This window comes from Macrobrachium nipponense, chromosome 9, assembly GCF_015104395.2.
Source record: "Macrobrachium nipponense isolate FS-2020 chromosome 9, ASM1510439v2, whole genome shotgun sequence".
Classification (NCBI taxonomy): domain Eukaryota; kingdom Metazoa; phylum Arthropoda; class Malacostraca; order Decapoda; family Palaemonidae; genus Macrobrachium; species Macrobrachium nipponense.
Genome location: NC_061110.1, coordinates 63925167 through 63940166, shown reverse-complemented (window position 1 = coordinate 63940166; position 15000 = coordinate 63925167). Strand labels below are relative to the sequence as shown.

General features: G+C 37.5%; 1 protein-coding gene across 9 annotated transcripts in view; it reads right to left on the bottom strand.

Moving 5' to 3' along the window:
• Positions 1 to 15000, bottom strand: part of LOC135217998 (DIS3-like exonuclease 2) — a 445369-nt gene that overhangs the window by 218223 nt on the left and 212146 nt on the right. The window contains exon 1 of one of the 9 annotated variants that reach the window (XM_064254140.1): positions 8578 to 8662. The exons of 7 other annotated variants lie outside the window; for them this stretch is intronic. The gene's annotated coding sequence lies outside the window, so the exon portion shown is untranslated. Of the gene's footprint in view, positions 1 to 8297; positions 8533 to 8577; positions 8663 to 15000 lie in introns of those variants that run through there. One more of the 9 variants, XM_064254136.1, reaches the window with a different exon arrangement.

Genomic DNA, 15000 nt, shown 5'->3' with positions numbered 1-15000 from the left:
TCATTTAGAAAAGCCTTCTCCCATCGACGCATGTCATTTACATACACAGCAGTGAGGGGGAGTATTCAGTGGCAATTAATGGTAGGTACATATAAAAACATCATATCAAGACGGAAGTGCAAACTCTTATTTCAGTGTTCAAGCTATTCTCTTGTCATTTCAGAGGCTACCCAATGTATCTGAATCGACCAGAATCCGAGAACACGATTGAAAAACATTTCCTACCACGACTGGAAAGTCAAACGCCGCTGATAACCTATCTAGGAGAACGAACGAAGTTAATAGGTCTTTAAACACTAATCAGGTATAACTACACTCTTGAGGTCAGGAAAGAGAACAATCAGGAAGCATTTGCGGAGGAGATGAACATCCACACAGCCTCCTCCTCCTCCTACAATTTCCTTCTTTCTCTTTTTTAGCCCCTTCTTCTTCCTTCGTTTTCATCTCTCGATAATTTAAAATCAAGAGAGCTAACCCGTTCATTTCAAGATAATTTATGGCCGCTTTCTTAATCTTATCTCGTATAGGAGATACGTGTCCACTTTCACATATATGAAACCACAGTCGAGTATTTTTTTTAATATCTCTTGCAATTAACGCACTGAGGTATAAAGCATACGCAAATGATCTGATCTAGATATGACGGTGGTCATAAATTATAGAGGTCGAGAATTCACTAGCAAATGTTAACGCATGCTCCTCGAAATTGGTAGAAATTATGTAAATTACCCCAGCAAGGTTAACTGACTTTTATAACCTTTAAGTGGTAACGTACGAGATGATTATGATACAAGGTATTACTTGACACGTCGCGACTGAAATCTATATTTATGGATTGATAATGCGTCATCATCTCAAGCCAACATTTCCGGGAGGAGGTATCACGTCATAAGAAAATCCATATTGCCTTACATTCCGTGTCACCCGATTTGTTAAAGAGACACATGACGGAAACATAAGAACGGTTCACATGAAGATGCAAAGAGCAGCAAACGAAGTTCATCCAACCCCTACGTGAAGTGGAAGAGAGGGTGGAAAGTGCTCGCCAATATTACTCTGTGCTCGAAGCCACAAAAACGACCCTCTTTAGCTGTAAGGGCGCCTTCATTCCTGAGGGCTTAAGTGAGGCTTGTCACGTCAACCTGGCGATCAAACCAGAAAGAAGGCGCTTTGCAAACAGAATATTAGCACAGTGCAATTATGATTGTTCATGAGTACTTATCATTCAGGCAACAAAAACCATGGAAGTGACAGTTAAAAAGTTGAATAGATATTCATTTACCAGATGCATATGACAGATGCAAACTGAAAGGGAATTAAAATCCAAGTTTGAAATGACAAGAATTAGTTTTCACTAAGTAAGTAAAGATGTTCGAAGTTCACTCAGTCCTGAAATAAACCATAAGTGGAATAAGAGAGTAGAAGAACGTGTCCTGCTGACAATCGTTCTCTCAGGGGAAGACAGACTTTATAAATCATAACACAAACCTCTGTTAGTTTAACAGACTGTAAGCCGTCGAAATTAAGAAGTGCACTAATAACTATAATAATATTTCACTGCGTACTTCTCAGAGACAATTCTTCAACAGCGTGAACTGAAGAGACGATTTTTACCTCTAAAGAGCTTCTCTACCAAGGTTTAATTTCCCCGCAGAAAGTCAACCTGCCGCTAAATGAACGCAGACTGACTGCGCCTCGCATAAGAAAACGATTCCTGCGTGGAGTACGCGGAAGCGACTATTATTTTTCTGAGCAAGTCTTATTATGCCTTGTCAATTGTATAGATTCGTTATTGTCACACGGGTGGAATTTGATATTCCTCTGGTTTACCTGGGAAAAATAAGTTAACTGTAGTCCTCTGAAGGTCATTGTGACATATTTCTACTCACGATGTTGCAAATGTTGTTGAGCGGGTATTCACGAAAACCCAGGGGCTGAGCACAAAAAGTTTTGTATAGATCATTCTTTTCTCATGAGTTGGGAGCCGAAAGTTCCTCAGGATTTTATAGTACGTTCTGAAAAGCTCACATATCAAGTTCACAAATCAATTTTTAAAGGTAATAATTATGCCATTCGCCGTCACCTAGTCCAAGCACAGCAGAAGAGTTAAAGGAATCTTGTCATTATCATGCTTCAACTCAGTCATAAAAACTTACTTTTATATTCTGAAATTATAAAATTGACAAGAGCCTGAAACTCCTCTGGTCTTTAAGACATTTTACGTGTTTTAAGTGTTCCTCTCGAGAGCTTGCTTTTTTTCAAGACGTGTCCATCAAAATGCTTAAAATGAACAACAAATATATATACTAAACTAAGTGAAAAATGACCGGCATTTGTTCGTAAACGCTTCATAACATTAAGGGATGAAGCATAAATGTAACTAAGGCCTACCCCAACATCAGCGCAAAGAGACATCACCCCTTCCAGCTCCGACACAAGTGCTCACTCTCAGCAAATAAAATTCTCATTTCCTTTACGGCTCAATTCAAGCAGCCAGGTGGCACAGATGTTATCCAAATATTACAGTTATTATTTGCTAAGTGAAGCCATTCGGAAAAGTCACAGCGCTGACCTTTTGTGTTGCAGCAACAGCTCCCTCGGAGATCATGACATGACTGGGGAGGGAGGAAGGGAGTCGTCGGGTCAATGACTCCTTAAGGGTTCATTTGTAATCAGAGAGAGAGAGAGAGAGAGAGAGAGAGAGAGAGCAAGAGATGGTATAACATGCATAATCATTGTTCCATACAACAGCACGCCTGTTAAGGTCCTAGAGGAGCGGGTTGCCAGATGCGAAGGGCAGCTCCAAAGCTTGAAATCAGATTTTTCACACCTGAAACAGATTCCACAGAGCTGCTATAAGCCGAGACTTTCACTTTCGAATTTCGAAGCAGCATCCCTCCTCTCAATCTGTAACGTTGATCACCTACATTTGAGTGGTCACTTCTCATTATATATATACAATTAAGTAACGTATCAGATTAAGGAATAATAAGAATTCATAGGAAACACGTCAATACAACACAAAGAACGGGAGAGAGAACTTCATATCCATATGGTCCTGTGGTTACCTAATCTAGCTCAAGCAGTGCGTGGAGAGTCCTGTCACCCCGGCACATTCATCTTCTACTGCCGATATTGCAAAGCTGATGCTCGAAAATCCATACACATGAATAAGCTGCGAAACTCATTTTTATCCTATTTTATGACTTAATTCTCACAGGCAAATACTTTTTCATCTCGAGTCATGATGGCTGCCCAAACCCAGATGATAAACAGAACTTTCACAACGAAATCGCTTGGAGTACAAAAGAAAAAAAAAGGAAAGAGGAAATGAGGACTAGGTAGTCATTAGACGCAGGTATATACCACCACGTCGGCGACAGTACCGGTTGCAGTATAATAATGAAATATAAGGCCCGGTCAGGAGAACCGGGATGATATCCGGGGGACCGTCCCTTCCCCGAGTACCACCCATCTCAATCACTACTAGAGCACTTCCTCTTCCCTGTTAAGGGAGGCACTCTTGCTGGCACTCTCGAATTATTGCGCATTTATAGCGGCATTTTTGCCAGGTCGGAATTACCGTCTGTGGGTAGTAATCACCTGCACTCTCTCGACTATAAATGGAATAATCAGAACGGCTCAACCGGTTTCTTGCCTTTAATCTTACTTAGTGAAGAGTATCGCACCAACTGGTCATTAGAGTTCAGCCTTTCTCCTTCCCGCGGTCACCCCCCCATCTCTCTCCCTCTCTTTCTCTGGTAGCCATCACAATACATGGGTTATCGCGGGGCCCACTATCACCCATGATGTCGCTCGCACATTTAATCTAGTTCCCAGCCAACCAGGTATGATGCCATCCTGCTGCTCCCCATCAAACTTAAATCCTGTCAGATGTTACCTTTCCTGATCCTTTCAGGTGCCGAAACCTCACGTCCACCCAGTGTGGAAACCCGGGATTTCAACTCCCTCCTCCTTGAACCCAAAGGCAACTGGTTCTCTCTCCTCGCTGAAACATGGCCTATCAATTTTCATTCTTACGATTCGTCCATGGCCTCAAACCTCTCGCTCTGATCGCCATCTTGCCTTGCATAACTTTATCTTTATCAGAGGGGCTCTGTGGTATTCTTATGTATTTACAGGTGTATCTGTATTTTCTCTCAAACATTATTTGCATTACAATGCATGTTTAAAAATAGGTATAAACATATATATATATATATATATATATATATATATATATATATGTGTGTGTGTGTGTGTGTGTGTGTGTAGGTGTGTGTGTGTGTATGTGTGTGTTATATATTTCTGCTTAAGTGAGCAAAAATACAAATTTGATAGATAGAGTACAGTGAACATTTAAGTAAATACCACGAACTTCAATGACCTTATCATGTAACAACTTATAAATTATGTGAGGAAATAGAACAATCATGAAATCATATTTTCTCGTAAGATTATTTACACTTTGGATATTTGTGTAAATATCGCTTTTGTGCTCATATATGATGTCTAACAGTCTACAGTTATGGACGCAAATTTTTTTCTCTTCAGTTTCAGTTTGTTTGCAACACACAATTTCACATCCTGTTTCATACTTCTTGAATGTGCAGACGCCTGCAGTTGCACATATTATTTGGGAAAGCAATTTCCCATTCAATGGCTAAGAAAACAAAAAAGATTTCGCAATCCTCTCTACCTCCATTGTTTCGTCTTGGGAATTCGTTGCCTCCTGGCGGATGCTTTCCTTGCTCAAGCTCCACAGTGCTGTACAGTCAAGAGCTCATGATTTTGTCTGTAGTGAATAAAATCAAGTTTGTTGCGGCGTCCTGAATGATAGCAAGCATTCCGAAAGGTTGTGTCTGGACGCTTCTAACTTCGAAGGAGGAATGGCGCAGCTTCCTCCCATCCCGCGCCATAACTTCCCAAAATCACATAGTAGGAGAGGTCCCAAGCCAAGATCTCATAGTAGGGAAGATCCCAAGTCAAGATCTCATAGTAATTCAGAAGCAGAGGGAATTGAATATTGAAGGACATTTGTAGCTCAATGCATACATACATACATAGTACATACATACATATATATGCATAACAACAACTATATAAATGGACATATCTCAAATGAAACCCTCTGCAGCTAGCAATTTTCTAATACTAACTATCTTTATTTACTGTATCCAAGGAAGTATTTATATTTCCTTTTCCTACTATAATTTCATCCTAGCATCTGATTTACAGGAAGAGAAGCAACCTGAATCAATTCAGCGCTCTTCAGCCTCTCTCTCTCTCTCTCTCTCTCTCTCTCTCTCTCTCTCTCTCTCTCTCTCTCTCTCTCTCTCTTCTTTCCTAACTTCCTATTGCTAATAAATAGTGGGTTGAGGGAAAAAAACGAAGCTCGGAAAAGAGTTACCAAAATTATTCTTATCAAAGTAAACGCACAGTCGTTTTAAGGAAGGCTATATTGCAAAAACCAGTAGATATTCCAGCAACTAACCAAATCGCTAAACCATATAACATTTCACGTCATCCTTAACTTAGCCTAAGGATTACGCAAGGCGAAGAGTAGGAAAAGGTTCACAGAAATGAATTCGAGGAAAAGGGCTCTTACTATCCACTCAATATACAAACGATCTTCACGCAGCACTCGGTATAATTAAACCACAAAGTGATTTGTATGTGTAATGAGGATTTAGAAAAGGCAAAGCCAAAACTTCATTGCCAAGACAGCGACATCCACCTATTCTTTCAACGCATTACAGCTTCGCTTCATTCACTTCCCTATTATAAAACGAATAGGAATGCTAGAACCCACTGATTTTTGTTATTGATTATATAGTGTTTTGAGGTCATTGATCTCTGATAAGTAATAAGAGAGAGTGAAGAGGTCATTGTAACGTCGTTGGTGAAAATGACATCGACAAGAGCCGTAGGATCACCGAAATTCGTAGAAAGATGAAGACGATCATCAGTGATTCATAATTGCAGAAAATCTGTCTGTGGCTGCTGGTGGCGCTGAGCTTATCTCTGGCGAAGTGCTTTTCCTAATTGAACATGATGTCATCGTTCACTGAAAGTGGTGACGACAGGGGTCTCATTACAAATAAGAAACACTTTGAGATAAGAAGACAGTTGCCAAGTCATAAAAACGTACAAAAGATGTAAAATACCCGAAAGAAATAGTTCTTTAGTTTTCTTCCCAAGTCTATTTCCTAACTCGCATAATTGGAGCTGTCTTATTAGGCAAAAAATAACTGCGAGGACAGAACCAGAACTTCAACCCGACAGACGCAGTTTAGGAAGCTGCAGCCGAGGCGCCATCGGCGACCCAGTGTTGGTCGTCCCTTACGAAAGAAAGAGAAATGACGTTCAATGGTATAAATTATTTACTGTATACAACCAAAGAAATGATGCATAGCAAAAACGTAAACGACAATAAAACAAAAATACTAGTCTAAAATGACAAGATCAAACATGCGATTTTGTGCAGATTTTAAGCACGTGGGAAATCATGTAAGTAAACAGTAAATTTTTGTCACGTATCGAAAGGAGAGGATGAGTCAGCAATAATCATATTACGCACAATTCTGGATTATCTCTAAAAGGCCTTTCGAACTGTACTTATTCTGTAACTAAACAATGAATGCAGTGAAATGCAAAATCCAAGTCTACTTATATGCGCCAAGTCTTCCGTTCACAAAATGTTGAATAATAATAATAATAATAATAAAGTTTAAAATGAATTCCCCAAAGCAACATCGACTGGTAACCTCCTGCCGCACTTCATTCACATTCAGTCGTAAGGTTTCGTGAGCCTTCCTTCCTTCCTTCCGGTTTATAGTAATTGACGGCAACATTCGTGTGCCCTTTTCCCTTCTGCTCGGCTGAGCTCTTTTCTCTCTCAAACACTGTCTGTCTAGTGCAGATGATTCAGTTTGCATCTTCCTTTTATTCTGAAACTGAATTTCATTTAACTCTTGTGTGTAGGGGCGTTCACAGGGGCTTTGGGTCGGGGGTGGGGTCGGGGGCGGGGGGAGGCACTGGGGTGCTTGAGCCTTTTTGGTTCTTTACAGCTAATGTGTCCTTTTTGTTAAAAATAATAATTATTATATTGGACCAATATTTGTCAAGAGCATGTTTCTTATATTATCTTTTGATATATATCTTATATTATCATGCAATTGTAACATATAAAACATGGCAGATTTCATTTTCAAAAACTAAGGGAGTAGCCTTTCTTTCCACTTGAGCCCCTGAACTCCCGAAAGTCTGTGCACGCCCCTGCTTGTGTTGCGGCTCTCATGACGATCTGAATCGTTACTGTGCTTCTCTTGGCAGGAAAAGCTACCTCACTTCGGTGTTTTATGACAATTTCTTTCCTGACACTATTAAGCTCATATTCATTCCAATGTACCAATGATATCGAAGAACTAAGAAACGGAAGTCTTTACATCTGCCAGCTGTTTCGATAAACTTCATCTTCGAAATGGACACGTCAGTGGAAGACGGAAGAGACGATGAGCGAAAATCTTGAAACGTGATTTTGTTACGAATCTCGAGGAAACAAGAACAGAGGAACACGTGTGGCCACATCGCTCCCGAAATCAGACTCGGGATCCTTCAACCTTCGCTGACGTCAGAATCCCACTAGAAAATCTTGAGCGACAATTTTTCGGTATTCGTGACATGCTTCTTCTCTTACGCTGTAGAATACAAGATTACCCTTACAGAGGAACAGAGAGAGAAACTGGAGCTGCTCACATTCATATCAGAGAGAGGACTGATAGAAAATCAGTCAGAAACGACGAAGGCATCAAACGAAATGAAGTGAAGACAGGCATCTCAACACAAGAAAAGTTAACGTGCATCTCGTGTATCCATACCGATATTCTTGTAAACATTTTGTAAAGTATATATTTATTTCTTGAAGAAATACATTTCTACGCATTTCTCTACTTCCACGTAAAGAGTGATTGATGAATTGGGATATGACTATATCAGAAGCAAGGACTTCTATACATCAATATTCTAAGTGGGTTGTGGGTTTTTTTTATTGTGTTTTACTATCTCTCTAATTCCCCTATTTTCTGAATGACTTTTTCAATACACAAATAGGGTAAACGACTCCAACATAACTTTTTCCTCCAGTTCTGAGCTCAGTAGATTCATATAACTAAGTGAAGAGCGGTCATTCGATGTTCTATTAGAAACTATCATTGGGAAAGACTGAAAGTGCTCAAAATACCTTTCCGCTTCTCCAAACCTAACGAATGAAAACAGCACAAGATGTTTTTTTTTACCTCACGCAGTGGAACTTGCTCAACGATGCCGGGTTACACGATACAAAACGAACGCACTGGCAACAGGTGAGATCACGAGGCACGTGGATGGATGCAAAGTCATTATTCCATTTTCACATCTCTCAGGGGAAGAAAGATAGAGTGAAAACTGACAAAAACACACACGTCAGCAAAGTTCCCAATAAGTCTTTTTCTGCAACTTCTGCCAAAGAAATATCAGGGCTTGGCATCCAGGAAATCAATTACATCACGCAACGTTCGGAAAGAAATGGTTAATTACTTGGAAAATGAAGAGAGAATATAATTTGCCGGGGAGAGCCACAGAAGTTAAAAACTGTACTAGTACTACTACAGACAGCCAGGAGCGCTCTAACAGTGTCGACTTCTCCGACTGTTGGATCTATGCACCGAGGCAGCTGCTTGATGATGATTCATTAAAAGATAAAATGTAATGATTAGATTATTCGGATGCAAAGAACTGGTAGCCGATGTTATGGCTATCACAAGTAGCCTCACAATTGCATAATAATGATAACATTATGACGCTCTGATAACAAAAGAAGTTATCTAGGGTTGACGTGGTTTCATCTTGTTATACTAGTACAAACAAAAATACTCTCAGAGAGAGAGAGAGAGAGAGAGAGAGAGAGAGAGAGAGAGAGAGAGAGATTAAGACTCACTAATAAAAATTATAACTGCACGCAAACAATGAAAAGCGCATAATAAGTGACAAGAGCAACTTGTCACCTCTTCTTAAACTAACCGAAAGAGCTTCTGCATCCACTTACGACGCGTAGAAGGAGTTAAGGACGATAACATAAATCCTCTGATGACAGTATCAAGATGGCCATCATCGCTGCCGCTAAGATTCCTGAGATAAGAATGTTGCGCGTCCCTTTAGAGGAGCTGCTCATACATAATGCTCAAGAGAATCCTCCGAAATCTTTCCCGTCTACAGCAGTGTTGTATAACAGGGAGGACCACCTTCATTCCCAGACTAGGTGCTCATGGATACTTAAAGGAATCGAGAGGCAGCTCAGTCAGCATCCCAAGAAATAATAGAAAAGAAAGAAGAAGAAAAATCGATACAGATGTTGAGGACGGAATTTGACTTCCGGATGCTCTAGAGTGTGACCAGTCCTCTTTGAATGACGCTTTCAAACCGTGCTTCATTTCACACATAAGCACTACCTGCGCTGCCTCAAAAGTCACTGACTTTCAGGAACAACATAAAGAGCACAAGCACAGAGGACTTCCGGTCCTTCTATTCTGTCAGTTGTGCAATGCACATTTCGTTAAACTCTCGAACTGAAGTCTTCCTTGATAACTGATTTACGGGAAAGCAACTTAAACCTACCTGAACACACACACACACACACACGTGTAGATCATATAAGTGCAAAGTGAAAGTTCATTCTAAACATGACAATGAATAAGTACGTACATATCTGAATTCTAGCATTATAAGGAACGGTCCCATTCATTTAATCACCCCGATAACCACAGTCATAACAGCTTTAACAAACAAAATTAGCTAATCTATCTTTACATGTGTTTCAGCGGTGTAGGTGAGATTTGTTATCTTGACAAGGTGAATATTTGTGAGCTATCGTGTTGATTATTCACTCACCGAATCCTTAACAGGTATTGAAAAGCTAAGGCGCACCCATAATAGTGGACGTTCTGTTAAACCCAAGAATAATGATGTTCTTATTAGTTTGCTTAGTTTCTGTACAAGCCATTTTATAACCAAAACTCTAAAAAAGAAGAAGAAATATTCTCTTATCAGAAATCACACCTGGACTGTCACATAACGACAGACCAGTCGAAAACAACGGGCTGATTCTAATAGTAGTGATAAGGAAGAGTTGATCATTTCCTTATCTATGGAATACATATGTCAAAATCAATCTGGTGAGTGCTATCAATAATATATACATATATACTATATATATATATATTATATATATATATATATATATATATATATATATCCAGTATGCTAAGTAAATAAATAAAGGGCAAGAAGTCGAAAGACCTTGTAGACCTCCGTAGTTTCTCTTTCCTTCGTGAAATTTGTCTTATATATATATATATATATATATATATATATATATATATATATATATATATATATATATATATATATATATCTACATATATATATATATCTACGTACATATATATATATCTATATATATATATATATATATATATATACACATACACATATTTAATTGCGTATATTTATAGTTATAAAATCAAGCAACAAATAGGCGGCCTTATTATTGACTCCACCTTAACAAGGGGGTAACTTACACCAGGAGAATTTTATTTGATAGTGTTTGCACCTGCCCCGGCCAGGACGATTTATCATTTCTGCCATGAAAGAGCTAAGTTGATTTCAACTGCTGTACATATCAATGTCAATTTCTTCTTCTGAATTAGAACCAATGGACACTCATCTCGTACTTGACAATTTAGGACTTTAATTTCAGCACTTAGCTGCCATGGTGAAGAGATTGGGATTTTGATCTCATGAGCAGAATTTCAATGCGATAGAATTTGTACAGCAGACTGGTAATCAACATACTCATATCTCTTGACACCTGAGGGGATAGGTCAACTGTTTACCTCTACAGACCATCTAAAAGACAGGTTTGAATCCTAGTCTAGACAATGTACTTTCTTATTATTATTCTCCTTGAGTGTAAAGCTCTTCGTCAGTTTAAGGAAGGCGAATTCAATACAAGTGTCTATTGTAGCATAATATATGAGTGATAAAATTATCATAACGTGTATATAAGTATTAATATATATACATATATATATATATATATATATATTATATATATAAATATATATATATATATATATTATATAGATATATACACATATATATATATTATATACATATATATATATATATATATATATATATATATATCTATATATATATATTATATATATTATATATATATGCTACGCATGTGTATATATGTTTTATTGTATTTTATTAACATATAAAATATACAGTGTTAATAATATAGATATATAGATATTAATTAATAAATATATATATGTATGTAGATACTATATCATCAGGGGAACCATAAGGAAAGGCATCGTACTCAGGTACATTTATTTCGCCGACGTTTCACGACTCATAGTCGCATCCTCAAGGCTATAATTAACGATAAACACACGAACATTAAAACTACGCACTGCATAATTCATAAAAATTACGCAATAATTAAAAATTCAATGAATCAACATCATAATGTAGAACATTATTATTATTCTCCTTGAGTGTAAAGCTCTTCCTAAGGTAAGGAAGAAGAATTCAATATTAAGTGTCAATTGTGGCGTAATATATGGATGGAAAAATGATCATACGTGTATATAAGTATTAATATATATACATATATACTGTACACATGCAAACTTATATATATTATTGTATATATATATATATATATTATATATATATATATATATATATATGCTACTCATGGTCTAATGTATTTATATTTATTACATGTATATATATCATATATATATATATAATATATTATATATATATATATGTACTCATGTGAGATATGTAATTTATATTTATCCATGTAATATATTAAATATACATATATTATATATGTATATATATATATCTATATATATATACGTACCACACGCCACACACACACACACACACACAACACACATTATTTATAATATATATATAATAGAATATATATCATATATATGTACTATAATATATACAAATATATATATATATAATATATATTATATCTATATATATATATACAAACGCACACAAACAACACACACACACACAACATATAATATATATATTATATATATATATATATTATATATATATATACGTATATGTATATTATATATATATAACTATATATATATATATATATATATATATTATATATATATATAGTATATATACAAACATACTCATACATACTAACAAAATTCCTTTCGCACATTAAAGAAGATGAGCAGCAGTCAAATCTCGAGGCATAACACTTCGCATCATTCAACTAAAAAGTAAACAAAGAGTAATCAAGTTTTCTGCACAGCGTATAATGCTGTATGAAACTCTCAGCCGCAGCCCAAGAAACTCTTAGCTGCGCCCCATGAAACTTTCAGCCTGTGGTTGAGTTGAATATAACATTTAGGCCAAAGGCCAATCACTGGCCCCTATAAGGTCATTCAGTGCTGAATCGGAAAATGACAGTAAAAGGCTTGAAAGCTGTTACAGGAGGAAAACCTGGCAGTTGCACAATGAATCAAGTGTTAGGAGAGGGTAGAAAGTAAGATGAAGAAAGAGAATATGAAAGGAGGTACAGTAAAAGGAACGAAAGTGGTTGCAGCTAGGGGTCGAAGGCACGCTGCAGAAAACCTTCAGTAATGCCTACAGTGCACTTCATGAGGTCCACTGACGGCACTACCCTCCTACGGGGACGGCCCTGTGGTGGCCTGAGTTATTGGCACCTATATCGGTGCCAGACGTACGATTTGGGCTAATTTTAACCTTAAATTTAATAATAATAAAAAAAAAAAACTACTGAGGCTAGAGGGCTGCAATTTGGTAAGTTACATGATTGGAGGGTGGATGATCACCATATCAGTTTTGTAGCCCTCTAGTCTCAGTAGTTTTGAAGACCTGAAGGGAGACAGAAAAAGTGCGGACGGACAAACAAAGTCCTCTCAATAGTTTTCTTTTACAGAAAACTAAAAAACGTGGCGAATTACGAAGATTAAAAAGTATTGAATCCGGCAACGTTCTAAGTCATATTTTTCTAAGAATTTTAGACAAGGAGAAACTCGCTGGAGATGGTGTCATGCCATTTCCTCTGCCCTTAACACTCTGAAAACAACTGCAAGATGATATCAAATTTCGAAATTGGATAATAGTTCAGCTCAAAAGATTTCAGAAATAATGTTAAATATATAGTTCTTAAATGTTTTTGCACTGCATAAACACGCACACACTCACAACTGCACACACACACGCACACACACACTACACCACACACACACACACACACACACACACATATATATATATATATCGAACTACAAATGTCCTTTAATATTTAATTCGCTCTACCTCGGAATTAATATATTTTCATATATGCTTAACCGAGGGGTAATTTATTAAGCGATAATAGAATTGGCGATCGACAGGCGCGAACCTGCAACCTCTCAATTCCAGGACTGGCAGTGAAGCCTTAAACCACCCCGACACCGGTGTCGGGGTGGTTTAAGGCTTCACTGCCAGTCCTGGAATTAAAAGGTCGCTGGTTCGAGCCTGTCGATCGCCAATTCTATTATCGTTAATAAATTACCCCTCGGTTAAGCATATATGAAAATATATTAATTCCGAGGTAGAGCGAATTAGATATTAAAGTACATTTGTAGTTCGATATATGTATATGAATCACGGTAATGTGAAAGACACACACACACACATATATATATATATATATATATATATATATGTATATATATATATATATATATATATGGAGTATGCAAGTGCCAAGGACTATCTACAACCCGGAACACCATGCCTGTGGGTAAAAGTGAGTAGGAACATAGAAGAAAATGAAAAGGGGTTGACAATGCAGTGTTTGACAATAAATGAGGATTTTTTGAAAGCCAGCAACATAACATGGATGCCGTTGATTAGTCGTTTAAAATTAGACGCGTGAAATGTTTAAAGACAAAAAAGGCGAAAAAGGGTAGCGTATAGTATAAATCAGGGGTAAATCTAAATGTGGAAAGAGAGCTCAGTGAGGCAATGTGGGCTTAACGTAAAAGATGTCAACGAAGAGATGCTGCCTGAGAATGAAGCGGTTCTTTGTCGGTAGGGACATTTTGAAGTAGATTTGTGGGGTGCCAGAGTGAAGATTGTCGAAGCATGCTTTTATAAACTTGGGGAAATGACTGCTGATGAGTGTAAGGAGACAAATCATCAGATTTAAGAATGGAAAGACACAGAGAGTCATGCATTTCTAGTAAGATGTTGCAATAAAGTTATGACAACGGGGCAGAATGGGGGCAATGACAGGGTATGACTTTTCAAGACGTTTCTAAGGACTGGGTCAAAGAAATAAGTCTCCTATGTATAATCAGGGAGTCGATAAAACTGTAAGGATTATAGGACATAGTAACATTATTCATGACCTCAAAACTCAAATACAAAAGCAAGGCAGAAACAGAGGGATTACCAGGGCAAAAATTGTTTGTTAGGGAAAAACTTTGCGAGCAGTTTGAAAATAAAGGGAAAACCCCGCACGTCGTATACGTTAGCCTAGAAAAAGCTTGTGATGGAACTGGTATGAGAGTTACTTGGGAATGTGACATTTAAGCTCCTTTGTTTTAGAACATTTAAGGGTTTGTGCTCAAATGAAAGAAGTCAGAGCGGGAGGAGATGCACTTAGGAATCTAAAGAATAGGGAAAATGGCCGAGACTGGTTGTGTTACTTCTATTTCTTTGCAGATGGAAGTGAGGAGAGGCCACACGTGCTAGGATACTTTCGAAGTGTTTGTAAGAGGAGAGTGTTAGACGTCTGTATGTGAGAGTAAAGAAAAGAATGAAAATCGCAATTAGGAATATAAGAGAAATCAATATCGGTATAAACGGTGGCCGAATAGAAGT